Here is an 18,604-nt window from a genome sequence, read left to right as displayed (position 1 = left end):
CACGACCAAAAACTTGTCAGTTAGAGTTATGTAGATTGCCGTTGCTTCTCGGCAGAAAGCTATGAAAAATAACTTTAAAATCTATTTGATTAAAATAACTGTGTTGTTTTGATTTGATTTGATCATAAAGTTGATATATAGATTATAAACGAGCATTTTACTATTAGGTAGTCTGTAATCGATTGCATTTTAATAATTCGCGTATTAAATACGCCTTATATATACTTATCTCTGTTATTAACGTATAACGATTGGGACTATGTCTCATTATCGTTAACAAAACAGTTTTGATGAAACAAGATTTAAATTATACATTTTATCACATATTATGTTTATTTGAGCTTTGATGTAGTATGAAGTTCTTTAGTCAATGTTGAGTAAATTGTTTATTGGTCAAAATGTATTACACACTCAATAAAATACAAACACATGTAAGATGTTGTTACTTTAACAGATTGTACATACGTTTTATGTTATTTGCATGTAATTATGGCGTTAACTGCCAGCAATAATCATATTGTGGAGAGGAGCCTCCCTTACACATCACACCGGCAAGTCACACATTAGGTATCCATCATTATTGTGCAAATTGAGTTAGTTTTAAATAAATCGATTTTATAAAATGTATGTTAAAATATAGATATAAATATATAATACACCTGAACCACAAGAATATTTCTTAAACGATGGTTTCTAGCATAATGTTATTACATTACGACACGTGAGAATTGGTGGCCCATAGTATTTATTACAGTGCCAATGTCTATAGGCGCTGGTGACCATCAGGTGCCTTTTCCAGTCTGCCTACTTATTTTAAATAAAAATAACCAATTGTATGTTAAAGAAATGGAAAAAAGCTATTAATCGTTATAAAAATAAATATGATAACAATAGCTACTTTAAGTTGTTAAATACGTTCTAAAAATTTAAAGGAAAATTGACATAAGGCGTACGGTAAGACTATTGTACCCAATGTTAATCACCGCGTAAGCAGATTGGCTGCTAAGAGCTTGGTTAATGACAAAGCTTATGACATTTTTCATTTATATCAATATATTTTACAAAATAGCTCGTATGTAATGAATTGCACCCTTGCCGAGTCAACCCGAGCGGCGGCCACAACTTGCGCCCCTAAATTTAAATTTCTAAAAAATGGTCATTAGTTGTGTATGAATGCAGGTGTGTTTCGGCAAACACAAATTTGATATTTATAGTTCACTTATTGCGCGGTAAAACGAATCAGTAGTCCGTTGTAACAAAGGTTCAAGCTCTAAAACTTAAATGTGTTATTGTAAATCAGTTGGAGGTAATAGAAAGCGGTAAAGATGTAGATGTTGGGGATGACAGAACCCGTGCTCTATTGTTTTTTTGTTGTTTTAAATAAAAATTACTAATCCTATTTTGGGTGAATTTTTTAAGTTCGTTTAAAATACTTTACTAAACTCTAACAAAGCAGAGATAAGTTTGTTGCAAATTTCAGGTAAAAAATATAATTGTTCATTTTAGCAAAGTTAGACAATAAGGTCATAAAAACCCGAAGTGAACATAGGACATATTTTGTAAATAACATTTAAGTTCAAACTTAACCCGATGTTATAAATAACTAAAATATTGTAAAATCAGTATTATGATGGAAGGAACCTAAAAAATGACGGACGTTGCCTCGTCGTGTACGTGCTCCCCTAAAACAACTGTCCGTCTGTATGCAATTCAATTTTTTCCAATTTTCAATAAAAGAAAAAATGAATTTATCAAATATAACAAATTTATTACTAAGTTATGTGTGGCATTCCTTGTATATTTATAATTTAGCTTGTTTGTGTTTTTTTATATAATTAAAACTGTGAACTGGCCAAAATTGTAAAACCCTAATATAGTTAGGTCTCGAGTGGCGACCACGAACCGGAAGATGCAGTGTGAGCAGTCTCCCTAAGGGACCCGTGCAAGGTGGAACAAGAGCCGTGGAAATCCGCTGGATGCAGGTAGTGCATCACCGATCGTCCAGCAGTGGAAGTTTTCCGACTGAGATGATGAATGTTGTAATATAGCTCGCGAGCGAATAGGCAACCTTGTGGTATGTTGACAGTATAGTAATTATTTCTTACTCAATTAATGCGCCACCAATAGCGGGAACTGAGCTGCTACAACCTTTGTGGCTATAATTACACTGCCTGACTCACCTTACAAACTGAAGCACAGCGAAACAAATAATTGCTGTTTGGCGTAGAGTAATTGATAAGTGGATCCGGACGGGCTCGAACGAAGCGCTATCACTAACGATATTTGCTCACATGTACTGTCTGTACACGTACTCGTACATACATCGAGTACATTCACGACCTACACCGGTCACCGAGTATACGGGTTTGTTTTTATTTATTTTGTTTGACAAAGCTTTTGTTTTGTTTACTACATACCTACATACTAACTTTTTTTTCTCACTTTGTATTAAAAATATTATAAGTGGCCTATGGTCCGAATAAATGCTAATTATTTAGTCACTGTTTTTTTATAAATATACAAAAACAGCGTCGGTACCATATTACCTTTGTGTACTGAGTAGTATGATACGATAATATTTTTAGTTAACCTCTCGAAAAAATTGCATTTAATATATTCGCTGTTTATCAATATGGGACGTACGAGATGCTCATTCGTAGTACTTTTAAAATTATAGAAAACTATTTTATGAATTAAATAATAATTATCGCTATTCTGAACCTAACAACAATAATTGCTGCTTAATAATAATAATTAATGCTTATGAACACTTTCCTTCAACCAAAACCTTCTAATTGCCTTCTTCTTATAAAAAGTCTGACAAGTACGGAGAAATTATGTCAATGTTCAAAACAAAATACTTATCAAACCGTTCATTAGATCGGCTGAGCGTGTGGATTAGCACGGGATTATGCCATTCATTATTAACCTTTTAAATCTTCGAATTACCCGTGAGTCATCAGCGCTCTGTGTTAAATATAACAAAAGGTGAAGAATTCAATCTATGTATTCATTTTATTATGTTTTGTCCAGAACTTTACGTCCAGTCTTTAGTTCTAGTTGTTCAGCGATGTAATGCGATGTCCAGATTTTGTGAACCTGTTCGTGGCTATATGCACATACAAGATGAATAAAACTGAATAAGATATTATTATATAAATATTCAATTATAGACATTATTTCAGAGACCCTTATTAATATCTAGGTTCTTATAATTGGATTTCTGATTAGGAATGAAGATAAAAATAGAAATGTGAATGACTTTTCATGTGCGTATTAAAATAAAATAACCTGTCCGTTGCTTCGGGACGTTACTAGGTGTATCTGAATGTGAGAAACTTCAGTTTAGACGCATTTACGCCTATCGGTAACAAAAAAATATGTCGTTAGGCCTAAAATAAATGGCGCCAAATGATCGTGCCTTAGATTTTATTGTTTAAAAAAAATAGAGATTTTTTTTGTATTATTTACTGATTATATGAAAAGATTTTCAGCATCTTTAAATTACATTTATATTTTAATTGGCCGTTATCAACGTTTATATGCTCTGTTGTTTTAGAGATAACTTGGCAGAGTAATTTTCTATTCGTCTCTTATTAATCAAATCACTGTATCGTTTGCAGTAGAAAGTTTTGGACTTTGGAAAAAAACTAAATTTGATTCACTTGAAGCTGATTCGTTTCGTCGTTATAAAGGTTATATATGTGTTAAATATATAAAGTACATTAAATATTCACCGGTGGTAGCTTTTTCAGAATTGGAGCTTACATTTGCTTGTCTCCCTTAATGCATAAGTGTAATGTTTGGAGTGAATGACCTAAAAGAGTGAGACCCGACTGAATATGGAAAGCGGAGAATTGGAAGCGTTAGTACACCTTGAGGGCGGCCTATGTCCAGCAGTAGTGTGCGTTTGGCTGATGATGTTCATAAAGCTTAAAAAATTATATAGTACCTTAATTAATTATATATTTTTTAATATTAGGTTATTAAATATGAAATTGGCGTTTTGTACGGGGAAAAAGTAAAGTCAATTTTTTTTAAATATATTTAATAAATCAAAGTATGCACCGTTGTTATCTATGCACTTTTGCCATATTATAGGTAGTTCATTGATCTTTTTACTAAAAAACCATGGCAGCGAGAATCAATAAACTCTTTGAAGGCTGTTTAGACTGGCGCATCGGAGTTGAATTTTTTCTTTGTAAGAAGTTGTATGTATTCCGGAAGAACTGGTAATCTGTTGGAGCAAGGTCCGGGGAGTACGGTGGATGTCGCAGACATTCCAATTGTAGCTCATCTAACTTAGTGGTTGTTCGTTGTGCAGTGTGTGGTCTTGCGTTGTCGTGAAACAACAGTGGCCTAGAGCGATTGACTAATCTCGATTGTTTAGCAGCTAGTTCTTCCTTCATGATTTGGCTGGGTCTCCATGGTTCAGCCATTACGACGAGCGCTTCCGATTATCTTACAGTGTCCACTTTTCATCACAAGTAATGATTCAATTTAAAATACCTTCATTATTGTGTCGGTTGAGCAAAGTAACACAGCAGTCGACGCGTGTTTGCAAGTTCGATTCACTCAATTCATAAGGTACCCATCGTTCAAGTTTTTTACTTTCCCGATTTGCTTGCGTGGATTAATACAGTTTTATCACTTACCCCGAAGCCTACAGCTATCTCTGAAGTGCTTTGTGATGGATCCGCTTCCACAATAGCCTTTAACTGTTCATTTTCCACTTTGGTCTCCGGCTGTCCACGGGGTTGGTTCTGAAGGTCGAAATTTCCATAACGAAAATGTTAAAACCAAAAACGTATCGTGCTTTCTTTTGCGACACCAGCGCCGTACACATCATTAATCCTTCGAGCTGTTTCTGCAGCACTGGTGCCACGGTAGAACTCGTACTCGTAAATATACCTATATATATTTCATGTTTTCCATTGTGCGGTAATAAGCGACGCAAAGAAAAAAAAAAGCTGTTTTCAAAACTCAAATATACCAGCTAAATGAATTTATAAATTTGAATTTGGAATTCTTAACCAAAGAAGAGATATTTCAGATCAAAGTGGTTGAAACTTGAATTTTTAAAATGTTTTCACCTATATACATAATCATGTCAAATTAGGCAAGTGATATTTTTAAAGTTATAGTCATCTACCTAAGATTCTAATATGAGCATGTAAAGTTCAACCAAAAGGGAAAATTACCTTTTAAAAAATTAATACTACTACTAAATTTATATATACGTAATACTTTTTGGTTATTAAAAATTTTCTCACAGATTTACTGATCTCATTATTTAGTTACCAGGAATACATAAGTCTAAGGTATTATCCACAACCCAAGCGGTTGTGGATAATACCTATTCGTGCTTTGTTCAACACAAAGGGGTTTCTTTGTAGTGACGTCATAGTTCCATGTATAGAGGTGAGTTAGTACAAGTTGTTAAGTTGGTGTAATGTGTTCTAGGAAGTGAGTAGAAACGAATTAGCGAAACACTAAAATATTTTAACATTAATTTTATAAAAGTTAATATAAATATTTTATTCTATTTCTTACATATTTTACCTAGTGTCGGTATTATATATCACACCCTTTTAAATAATCGAGCGTATTATTTGTTTTAATAAGTATGCTGTAATTAGGTAATTAATTACTATTTATTATTCTTACTTACTTGTTTATATATAAGGCACAAGGCGATCTATGAACAGGAATAATATTAATTACTTTCTAAAACATACTTGTTTGGTTAGAAGGTAAAGGAATATTCGAATGTAAAGTAACAATTACGGACAGCAATGAGAGGAGAGAGAGATATCGGTCGCTAGACAACCGGCATGCATTTCGTTGTTCCGTTATCTGTGACACGTGAGCTTGCGGAGTGCGACTGGCGCGGCGTGCCTACGCGCAGGAGCTGCTCGATAACGAGGAGCTACGGCGTAGCGGCTATTAGCCGGCCGCAATTAAAGTCCGATTGATTTAGAGCAAGGCTCACCAATTAATTAGAGAGCCGAGAGACGCGACCCATAAACAACCCGCCGTCGCCCGCCGCCCGCCGCAACCCGCCGGTAATTCCATTAGGGCCCGACTGACCCCGCTCGTAAATCTCCGCCCACCGCCCCGCCGCGCGCTCCACCGCCCGCCGCCCTCTCGATAATTTATGGAAAAGCGGGAAAACGGCCCCGCCCTGGCGGCCAATGGCGGCGGCTCCGGCGCCCGCGCCAGCGCCAGTAGCCTCCCGCGTCTCCGTTCAGACGCACGCGCCTCGTGCCCGCCGCCGTACAGTGACACGTGCAGTGTTGGTGATATAATATAACACTAGTGACAGTTGCATTTCCTGATCTGAGACGCCGAAGGTTTTTCATCGACGTGCGTCGGATTATTGTAAGTTGCCCGTTTAATCTCCGTACCTTGTTGTTCACTTTATGAATTATTCTTTTCTAAGACAATTGGACATATTATGTCCCTGCCTGTGACAGTGCCATGCAATATAAGGCTAATATAACTAAATTAGCCTTATACTGCATGGCACTGTCATGGCATTTAACTAAACATAAGGCTGTTTGTGACAACTATACATACATAGTTATAGGCTAATGTGATAAGCCTTGCGCTTATAAACTACATATTAACCAAAATCAAAATTATTTATTCAACATCGTACCTGTATTTTTCTTTCCTTCATACTAATGTGCTTTATAAATGTTACTTTTTTACGCCACTAGGCAATTATTGTCAGTATCTTATGTTCTCACGTAAGTGAATAATATTCTTAATGAGAATTAAACTTTAATCCGAACATTGAAGCATTAGACTTGCTTATTGATAGTCAAACTAGAAACTACCACCGGTAAACAAGTTAAAATTATACATCTGTATTTCGTACAAGAAAATACAAAGATTCTTTAATATCATCTCATTCTACGGCTTTTGTGAATGAATAAGACAGCGTTATGGCGACCAACAATAAATATAAGGAGATCAGTGTTAACTAGTAATTAGTGTTTAGCCAAAATAAACAATTACTGAAAATAATAATTTGATGCATATGATATTCGCGTTATAACATTGCACTTCACTCCCAAACGAGTCGTCATGAAACCGAACGAATCGACTTACAAGTTAACATTCGTATGTTAATAATTTAACATATAAATTGTTAGTTTTAAAGACTCACAGAACTTGTCGCACGACGGAAACTACGCATCAATTATGCTGATCGAGCATTACACGTACAGACGGACAAGCTTAGTAGGTTTTATTATTAGCCGCTTTCGATTCGATGCTGTTTACATTCACTGCAATCGCTTTTAACAGTCGCTTGATGTTGACAATTATATTGAGAGTCGCTGTTAATGAGTTGAGACTGAAATGTGACTTTAGTTTGAAAGAAAAAAATCCGACGTCAGAACGACGAATATGTTAAGATTATATTATTTTGAAAATATTGTAATAAGTAATACTTATTATAAACTTATAACCATTTCTTAATATTTTATATATAATGAATATAGATATAGGAACGAGAGAGATTTCATCATCATATTATCTAAACAATGGACGGCACATTTTTTTTTTTATATATTTGCCGGGAGGGCAAATGACTCTACTCCACCTGATGGTAAGTGGTAGTAGAGTCCAAACGCGACGACGGCCAGTACAGACGGGAAAAACGTTCTGCACTAGCTCCTTCGCCTTGCCATATATATATATATATATAAGTAGTACATACGTACTACTTATGTTTTCAACTCCCGCACATTGACCAGAAAGTGCTTAACAATTCAAATGTTGCACAGTATTTCGTCTGTTACGCTATAAACCTCCAAGAAAGTTCCATCACCAAATCAATGTGTTGAACGAAGCAAGTCTGCGAGGAATACTAACAAAACGAGGACTAATTTTATACTCATACGTATTTTTAATATTTGATATTAATTTACTAGGTGTTAGGGCTTTGTAAGTTGGCTAGTGTAACCATGTACTATGTAGTGTGCACGAGGGACCTAACATCTTAGTTCCTAAAGTAGGTGGCGCATTGGCGATGTAAAGAATGGGTAATATTTCTTACATTGCCATTTGTATAATATGAGACAGCCGCTATACAATATTGAGTCTGTAAGCATTCTTATATCCGTGTTCTCAATGGACATGTTCCGCGTCAATTATCCATAATTGTGATGTAGATGGAGCAGATAAGGAACTTGTTTAGATCTTATCTGATGAGATCGTTTAAGTGAGCGTCTCGTTTCACATCAACAATATATTTGATAATTGACGCTGATTCTAAATGTAAAAATAAGACCAAATTATTTAAAGCATGTGTTGCATCGAGTTTGATAATATTTGTAGAGTGTAGAGACGCGTCGGAGCGAGAAAACAACTTAATTAGTTAAACGAGGCATAACAGGACCAGTCAATGCGGGCTCGCACCGCCTCGTGCCCATTTTTGAAAACTTCACTTTCTATACTTACGAGTAAAACATATAGGGGATCAGCCTCAACTGCGCCACCAAACGAACAGAGAACAGAGCGTCTTCATTAAACACAGACTTGCTGGGTCGCACGGGTGTGGCTCTAACTTTAATGCTGGCTGCAATAGGCTTTCGGAAAGTGTTGGAGGTGTTTCACTCTTTATGAAAAGGTACACTATTAAAGGTATTCTATCGCAGTCAACAAAACACTCGGTAAGACATGATACTATTGAGAATTGAGTTTGAGCATCCGCACGGGCAGTAACTGGGTAGGCAACATTAGTTAAGTCATCCCAGAACACAACTTGTATCTTTACAAAATTGATATTTACAATCTTTACTCAAATTACGCTAATAATATTTACTTGACTTTTAATGAACTCTATTACCCATTATAGAACCCTCTTCACTTCGTCCACTTCCACTGCAGGTCGAATGTTTTTTTATAATGCACAGGATATATAAAGATTTATTATAAAAACCAAAATCAAAATATATTTTATTCAAGTATACTCTTACAAGAACATTACAATCGTCATTTTACAAATTTAAATTGGATTTAAGCAAACTGTGTTTTAACCTTTCACAAAATAATAACATATACTGCGTATATATATACCCTGCATGAAATACAATCTATTATATATTTGTGATATTTATGCAGTTATGCAGGGATTGATATATATTTCTGAATAAGTACTTCGTTTTACTTCTACTTACTACTTTCGTGTGCATCTTTACCTGACAGAGAATGCAGTAGCGTTAGGTATACCGTCTGTGCAACTTACTACTTGCTGACCGTCCTTTCAAAACTTTTTTAACGTCTAACACGAAGCAAACACAAGATCCGAGCAGTATCAAAATAAATAATACAATAAGCTTAAAGGAAATATTAAATTTATTTTTTGAAAAGTTTTATGTAATTTATATGTGTGTATCTAAATATTATACTCATTAAGGCTACTTGTAGCACAAATAAAATAAAACGTTTAATACAAAACCACCGACGGAGTAAACAAGGGAATGTGAGTCGGCCGCGCGGAACCGCTCTGCACGAAAAAACGTACATTAATTCAAAAAGTAAAACAACTACGAAACTGAAACATTCGATTATAGAACTTATATGCACTTAATAAGAATTAAATTAACGTAAAGCTTATTAAAATCTTACGACCTCTGGAACTTGATGAAATATTATTTATTAAAAATTCTCACCTCATTATTACGTGAGGGGAACATTTTGTCTTGTCAATTGCTATTGTAAGCAGTTCCGACCTACTTTCATCAGACCGACGCCCGTGGGGAGTTCTAGATCGTTAGTAGAAAAGGAAAGTTGACTTTGAAGAGAATCCATTTTATTATGAATTAATTAGGAGCAAAAAAATCCGTTAGGCTACATGTACAGTCCGCTATAATATGATGTGCGATCTAGGAACATTTGTGCATGTGCATTTGTTTTGTTCTCTTGATTACGGCAATTACCGTATTTTACTAAAAACTTAAATTTTTATATTATTTATAAGCAGTATAAATAAAACATTAATAACACTCGTTCTCTTTGTTTAAAACTTATCTATGTTTATTATATATTAAGATATTGTTTTGTCGCTTTGTAATATGAAGTACGAGGCAGACACGCTCATACGTTATACACACCATACGTACCTATATCCTCTCTTTCTCTCTCTTCTATGTAAGTACAAAATAAAATAACAATGGAATGAGATAAACTGTTAATTTAAATTAATTTGATAAACAGTATAAGCAATACAGAATCTAAAAATTCCATATAGTACCTGTTTGGACATTTTTATATGCCGATCTAAATTTCTACGTGTGTCGTTTTAGCTTAAGGTTGAATTTAAATGAAATCCCAATATAGCCAAATCGTCGCTTGGTCGTAAAATCCGCAAATTCCACTACTACCACTGCCGTGTGACGTGACGTGACGTGTGTTTAATGTGTCAACTCCATAAAGCACTTTCGTCTAAAACAATATCTGTCCGATCAAACGGCCGCAGCTCAAAAGTCGCATCTTTATGTAAATTCCCGAGACATTTCGTAACTCGACCGCTCGATGACGATTCGATGACGACTCGATGACGACTTGATGACGACTCGACGCAAAGCCGACTCCGAACCGATCCGAAAACAACTATCCGCCGGTGAGACTCGCATTCAAGTGGTCACGTCGACTTATTTATGGAAATCGACCATTCGAAAATTATACTATTTATAAAAAGAATTATTGACACAAAGCTAATGGCGCTTTTTATATTCGATCTAACAGAGTTTAATGATAATGAATATAGATAGAAGATATTGATTGAGATTGCACAGAGTCGAGCGATAAATATGACTAGTGGTGTGCTTCGCTAGTGACGTAGCCACGCGGAGCGGCTGACTTTAACGGTGGAAATGTTCCGAACAGATGTTTTACGAATCGTCCGGTGAGGCCTCGGGTGAAAAATCTGCGTAAGTTCAATGTAACGAACCACAATATTCATTTTAAATTTATAGTACAAGTTTTTATACTACAACGTTAATGTCCCGGCGTACTATATATTTAACAGCTTGTGGCACTGTAAATAGTTTATATCGTTATATGATGGAGGTGAAAACTGTTTATTGTCTCACTTCGATCGCGACATGTTGTGATGCTGTTTCCTTGACTTTTCATCTCGAGGTCAAGTCAAATCGAGTCGCATATCCTATATTGCTAATAAATTATAATACTTAATAAATTCTGCTTATAACGGAACGTTTTTAAACTCATAATATTATAACGAACATAACACCCGATGCTCCGACACGTCTCTATTGAATATTAAAAAAATCTATTCCCGCCGAAATGTAATTACTTATGTATTTATTACTAATCAGCATATTTACTAAATCAGATTTTATCTTTGGCCGTCGTTTCATCGATAACTTATCGATAACAATCTACGTCCCTAGCTACTTAATCAACAGACCGATAAATATACTCAAAAATAAGTGGATCGCTTAATCACCTGTGCTCGAATGTAGTCCGCGTCAACGTCACCCGTTCAAATTATTTCATTATCGTCAAACTGTAATTAAATTTAAGTAAACACTCGTTTGGTACAAACGCGAATTTTCTCGTAAAATTCTACAAAATTCCAAATTTTGACATTTATGACATAGATTAGAGGTTTTCTTTCTAAAAACTATTGTCTAACAAACGGCATCTTCCACTCCTGCAAGTGTAATGGAATGAGTAATGAGTGACGGTATCGGTGTGATGGAGTGCGGAAAGGAACTACTTACCTGCGCCGGCGCCGGAGCGGGCGTAGTCATCTCCGCTCGCATTCCGGGCATAGCGCACCCCTTACTCATTAACCCATCTTTTGTTTACAACAATTGGCAAACATCTGCTACTTTGAGTTCGCACAATACAGAGTTCATTATCTAAATATTTGTAACGAGTACTTTACATAACTAATAACTTTAATGGTGACGTATAACACACATTTTATTAATATTACTGCGTAGGTACTAAATGTATTTGTTACGAAGATGACTTTTAATCTTTTATTCAAGCTATGGCTCCCCATCACAATGTAAATAATTCATAGATTGAACTTTACTTGAAGACTTGTTTTTGTTTGAATAATTAAACATTTTGTTAAATCGTGATACAATATTTACTTGTTACATTCGCAATTATAAATGTTCATACATGTCTCCCAGCTGACAGTCATAACGTTACGTAGCTTATTCGAACTAACAAACTAACAAAGTTGTTCTCTTTTTAAAAATTCATGTTTACCTAATATTCGAATATTCGAATGTTACGTGTATAATATGTTAATCATATAATGTATATTTATAATATGTAAATATATAAATACATATAGTTAAACTGTAACGTAGCTGTGTCCGTGCATATTTTATTTTTCAAGAGTTTTTACACTATCTACTTTGTTGCTCATTTGCCACTAGGTGGCGCTGCAGCAGAACAATTTTTATGTCTTTTGCTCAAGCTATCACCACGATCAATATGCATAAACTTTAGACAAACAGGATAACGTCTGCTCATTTTTCCTAGTGCGACATATTGTCCCGGTGTCTGAACTAAAGACATTTCATTAAATTGACTTTTAATTAAGTAGATAGATAATAAGTCACACTCAAAGGTCACACTAGAGTTCCGTCCGAGCTTAAATATTACAGATCTAAGCCGGGGCATCATTTTCATCATACAAAAAAAGCAGTAAAATAATGGGTCCTTCAATCGTTCACTACATTTTTTTGTATATTTATATGTTCTTGAGAACCCTTACCAATGGTAGAGAACTCAAGCCCGCAATGAATTTTCATACACTTAATTTGTTTTTATGATTCATCTGCTCGTGGTGGAGTAAGCCCCAAAACTTGTCCTCAAAAAGGAGAAGAAGCCTTAGATATAATTTTCTTGTTTATTGTAGTAACGACAGACTGCTAGAATATTTGCAAAAGATGTTATTTTATGTAATATCATTTATTTATGATAGATCCGAGTTGGCCCATGGCTATAACGCCTGAATCTTTACCTAAGAATAGCGGTTTAAACCGCTCAGTGTTCTTGTGCTTTATTTTAGTTTATATCAATTCGCCTCGTGATCGGTGCTGAATAAATTAAAGTAAACTGTCTTGTACTATTCGATTGCCATACAGCATACGTCTCGTAATTCACATTGTTTTAAAAACGAGTGTGTCTTTAATGACATAAGCAACAAAAATACACTTTTATTTGCTTACGTTTCCGCAAGATCCGTCGCGCACCTGCGAATACCTACTCGTGACATTTGGACAATTCTCAAACTTGAGTTCTGGGTCTGGTTGAGTGATAGTATCTCGACCGTTTGATTAAACTCGTTCCTACACTGAGTTACTAAAGTGTAATATGTATGATCTATTTATAAAACCCTCGTCGGACATATGAAAATAATGATTAATCTTTTTGCTCGTCACCGTTTCGCAAATGTTATTGTGCTCGTTGGTGACGTGACGTGGCGACTAGTTTGATCTGTGCATGAACATCATAAGCCACGATGATGTGTCGTCAAAATCAGAACGTGGTGACCTTGACTGTGCCGTCAGTTTGTGATTAATGCGTTGCGGATCTGGTCCAACCAGCACTCGAACTACGCCCACGAAAACTCAGTAACCCGTTCCATATGTTCGTAATAAAATCATGATAAAATATAAGAATCCTAAGAAATCTTTTGAAAAAAATATACCAATGTAAAAGTCCTTAAGTAAGTAGCACTTGCGGTGTACGAGACAAGGCCCGCCGCCCGCCGCCCGCCGCCCGACGAGACCTGTTTACGACGACCATAAACCTCGCCAGCTCCTTACCTGATCCACGCTCGACGCGGACCCGGACAACGGGTACGTTAATTCGGTTCTCGATAACGATCCCACTTCCGGTTTCGCCATTCTAATAAAAAAACTTTAAGTATTACTACGTTACCTAAAATTATATTGGCTCTAGTACTTTATTGTACAAACAAGTGAGAAGGTGGGTCTACGCTGCTGATTGAGTTGGGTCGAATGTACCTTACGCACCTTAGTTATTCAACAATAGTTTTACAGATTGTTCACATCGCAAAATATTTTGAATTGAATGCTCGCTCAAGCGCGAACGCACGTTCAGGACTTATTCATTATATATTAATGTGTAATAAAATCTTTAGTCGGTCCATAGCGCGCAGCTTCTTAACATAATCCTAATAATAAAGTTTCGATCATTAGTACAAACATAATTACCTCAATTATACGAGTCTAATTCAATAAATTATGATTCTCAATAATCGCTTCATCACCGCGATCTTATCAACCGCCCCGTCGCGAAAACGTTAAGGCGTTAATATATCGCCGGCCGGCAGTTCCGCTCGTCTCCCGGCTATCGGTGCCGATCGCCTCCGATCGCCACCGATAGCGATCTATACCGTCGGTAATCACCACTTCTTACCATTTTGAACAGCTGGTGCACATTCTTGTACATCATTATTGCATCAAGTTGCCCACACGGGCCCGAAACGAGTCATCGCGACATCAGATATTGTTAAATACTTCGGTAATGTCTTTTTATTATAAAGCTCATGTAAAGATTAGTAAAAAAAATATATATAATAAAGTCGGCCAAACGATTATTGTTTTGTGTAAGCGATTAGCGAATCGATTAATATCTAATGGGTCTTTAAAAACCAAATGTATTCCGATTGTTATCGTTGGTATTCAGTTTCCTGCCGTTTGATGTTGAGACAAATCTGTCAATAAAATTACGCCCAATTTAAAACCTTAATTATATGTGAACCTCATCACCTACATATAATCAATAAGGAATCTAATATGTAAAAAAAATATCTGGGTAATTTATGTGAAGAAATGTAAATACGAGTTGGTGATTATACGTTAATAGATCATATCAACTGAATTATCGCTGGGACGCCTGCCTCTGCTATTGTACCTAATGTTGCAGCGTCACGTGACATACGCAGCCGTGCGAGGAGGCGTATGCTAAGTAAACACAAACAAATAAAGCAAGCGATACAATTGCTGCGTAACGCTGGTGTCGAGAGAGCATGATCGCGACGAGCCGCCCCCGCGTCATTGATACGTCAGAGAGTCGCATTAGCTCCGTTTTTTACCGGCTCTCGACTCGTAAAGCACACAAAAAGCGGGGGCCGGGGCCAGACATTTCGCACTTAGGCTCTCTCGGGCCCCGTGTACCGCGACCCGACAGTCTCGAAGCTATAAAATTAGCATTCGTGACGTCACTACATAAAGTGCCTATGTTATTATCGTCTTTTTTCAGTTGTTGGACGTGATAAAAAGTACATATAATGAGGCCCGTGAAAAAAATTACACGTCCTCTTTTCAAAATATGCAATATCGTCATCGAGTATGGTACTTATTCGTAATTTACCTACTCGATTTAACGTAATATGTAGACTTTAGCTGCACAAAATTACCCATAACTTTAAGAGGTAATGTTGAGGAAATGTTCTGTACAAGAACACTTTTTAACTTTAGTTTTCGAGACAAAAATTATAAAAACATTAAATAAATCATAGGTTCACACTAATAATAAAATAATAATAATAATTAATGTCCAAATTATCAATATTCTATACGTAACACATTAACCATAAACTATGAAGATTAATTAAATCATTAATTTAAAAAAAAATATCAAAAATAATAAAATAAAACAGTTACAAAGATTAAGTATGAGCAGTTCCAGTATAAGGGCGAACGTGGCGCCTGTACATTAGGAGCCGGGTTATTTATAGTGGTGCTGTTAGGGTTGCGTACCATCTCGCTCGCTCTTGCGCACCGCAGCTATATACTACTCCCTTTTTAGCAAACAATTAGCCAACCCGCCCGTCACCGACAGCTCAATAATTCTGTTAGGGGACAGTGTCACTTTTTACCCGGCGCGGTTCTGTTGTGACGTTTACGCAAGCGTGGCTCGTGCCGGCGCCTGCGCCCGCGCCGCTAATGGCATTCCGGTGGACCCTTTTGCCATTCGAGACGCCACCCCACTTTATTATTTGCGTGTCCGGCCGATAAATGCGCTGATAGGCAGGACGGCGTATTACACCGAGGTAGCGGCGATACCATCGCCGTACGGCGGCGACGCGCAGCGGTGCGAGGCTCTCTCGTAAGGTTAAGAAGCTTAGTCTAATTTATATGTTACGGCTCGGTTTATGATTAAAGTCACTTTACGTTACATGTTCTTTCTTAAGGTTCGGAGGGAGTGACGCCTTTCGATATTCGGTCGACTGCAGTCGTAATGGCCCCTCGGTTAATTAGTCGCGCGAGTGAAATATTTAGTCATTTGCGGAGCACCTTACCTCATTATTAACATTAATTACGCGCGTGGTCCGCACTAAATGGTAATACTTTCAACTCGCAGCTTTAAGTAAATGGAGCAAATTAAACTTGTATTGACATTTTACTTTGACTCGACCATATCGCTTATTTAAAATAACTTCGCTAGTAGAGGAGCATGTTGCTGAATACGAATCGTTTTAGATCGGCCGATATTAGTTTCAAACGTAAAGTATTCCGGTTACCGTGATGACTCTTAAATTCATTTTAAAAGCACCCCTCCCCCTCCGAATTCGGTCATGCCCTTGACCCTTTCAAAGTGTCATATTTTCTACATAATTCAATCTCGTTAATTTTTTTTTTGTAAATACAGATATATTTTTATTTCCACTGGCGAAGACTGCTTCTGATATTATACTATTTTGTATATTATATAATGCGATAATTAATTATAAAACATTCACATAAACCATATGTAAATCGAATATTAAATTGAATTTAATATACGATAATACAAAACTAAAATTAAAAAGAAACTTTAATAAACAAACATTATAGAAGATTGATTTGTAGCATTGTACTTAAGACGCTGGCACTATTACCTCTCTGCACCGCTAGATTCAGTCTTTGGGCTAAGTAAGCGCCAGCTCTTGGTTCACCAGAAATGTCGACCAATTTCTATGAGATCTTTTATAATAAATACAGTTTAATAAACTAAATTAATACAAAAATAACAAGCTTAATGTTTTCTATAAGTCCTTTGATACCTAAGTCCTTTGGTAGTTCAGGTAATCAGTCATTGATTATAAATGTACGAAGTCATAAGACGCGTCCGTTCTCCGTACGGACACACGCTAGTCGTGAATGTTTACTGAATATACTCGTACTCTATTTATTAAATGAGTCGATCACGTATCATTTGTTGTCCAACTTAACGAACGTGTTTATTGTGAAATATTTGCTATTTAAATACAAATTCTTCAATTTAAAAATTAAAATCTCTCTTGTAATTCTACCCCAAAACAGCAGTACTTGGTATTGTTGTGTTCCGGTTTGAAGGGTGAGTGACCCAGTGTAATTACAGGCACAAGGAACATAACATCTTAGTTTACAAGGTTGGTGGCGCATTGGCGATGTAGGCGATGGTTAACATTTCTTACAATGCCAATGTCTCCCATAGACACTTATCATTTAAGATTACTTCGGTGACTCCTTACCATCAGGTGGCCCATATGCTCGTCCACCTATCTACAGTATAAAAAAGTGTCATTTTTTGCATATGTCAATAGTAGAGAAGTGATGACCCGCGCGATGAATATAAATCTTTTAATGATTTGATTTGAACAAATGTTTGAATGATTTTATTTAAAAATCTCATCTCCTTCAATATATTTATCTCTCATATTTTTATATAGTTATATATTATAATTTACGGTATATTTAGGTTATATATTATAAATTACGTATACGTGTTCAGCTTGAAACAAGAAATCCTATGAACATTGAATGAATAACTCGCAGGGAAGAGCGCTGATCTTAGATATTTATTTATCTCGTAACACAGATGTTTTGGTAATCTAAGAGATTAAGTAATTTAAATTTTTATTTTGTAATTGTTAAGTAATTTTTGTTTTTTTTTTTTTAATAAATAATGTACTAATAACAAATTATTTATCAATTAATATTTATTTCGTTTAACTTAGTTGCAGTCTCTTCATGTGCGGTGTCTGTGTATGCAATAACGAGCAGCAATGTTGGTTAAAGATCCCACTCACACTCCACCAGTACAGGCAATAAGTGAATAGAGAAGTTTATTGTACACTTTGCGATGAGCTCTTATAACAAAACGTTACTTGGTTCGTTATTACGTTATACATTTATTTTATTCAATTCAAACTCAATCTAAAACTCACAATCTGTTCATCGTTTAAATAAATAATATTAATTAGTATATTTAAATAGAAATAAAGTTCCGGTTGAATAACATAAAATATGTTGCCCCTATGTACACTATCGATCATCTATCTATATATGTATATAACATAACTGGACCTTGACCGGTTACTGCATATTTATATATGTACAGTAAGGTACCTACAATATCTTACTTATAATTATTGCTTAGCGGCTGTTTATTTAAAAACTGATCTCGCTCTTTCTGACATTCGAAGACACAGTATTGTTTAATCAATAACCCACTAAGCGACGTTTATACAAAGCTCCGACAATATATTCATCAAAATTAAAACAGCCCCATCAGTAGGTACTCGTACACGTTGTATTTAAAA

General features: G+C 35.8%; 1 protein-coding gene across 2 annotated transcripts in view; it reads left to right on the top strand.

The window, feature by feature from the left end:
- Positions 1–6,242: 6,242 nt before the first annotated feature.
- Positions 6,243–18,604, top strand: part of LOC126776737 (GATA-binding factor A-like) — a 53,621-nt gene continuing 41,259 nt past the window's right edge. For both annotated transcript variants that reach the window (XM_050499462.1, XM_050499452.1), the window contains exon 1: positions 6,243–6,381. The gene's annotated coding sequence lies outside the window, so the exon portion shown is untranslated. The remainder of the gene's footprint in view (positions 6,382–18,604) is intronic.

Source organism: Nymphalis io, chromosome 2 (genome assembly GCF_905147045.1).
Source record: "Nymphalis io chromosome 2, ilAglIoxx1.1, whole genome shotgun sequence".
In the NCBI taxonomy this organism is placed as follows: Eukaryota; Metazoa; Arthropoda; class Insecta; order Lepidoptera; family Nymphalidae; genus Nymphalis; species Nymphalis io.
The sequence above is the reverse complement of the archived record's forward strand: the minus strand, read 5'-3'. Positions and strand labels throughout refer to the sequence as shown.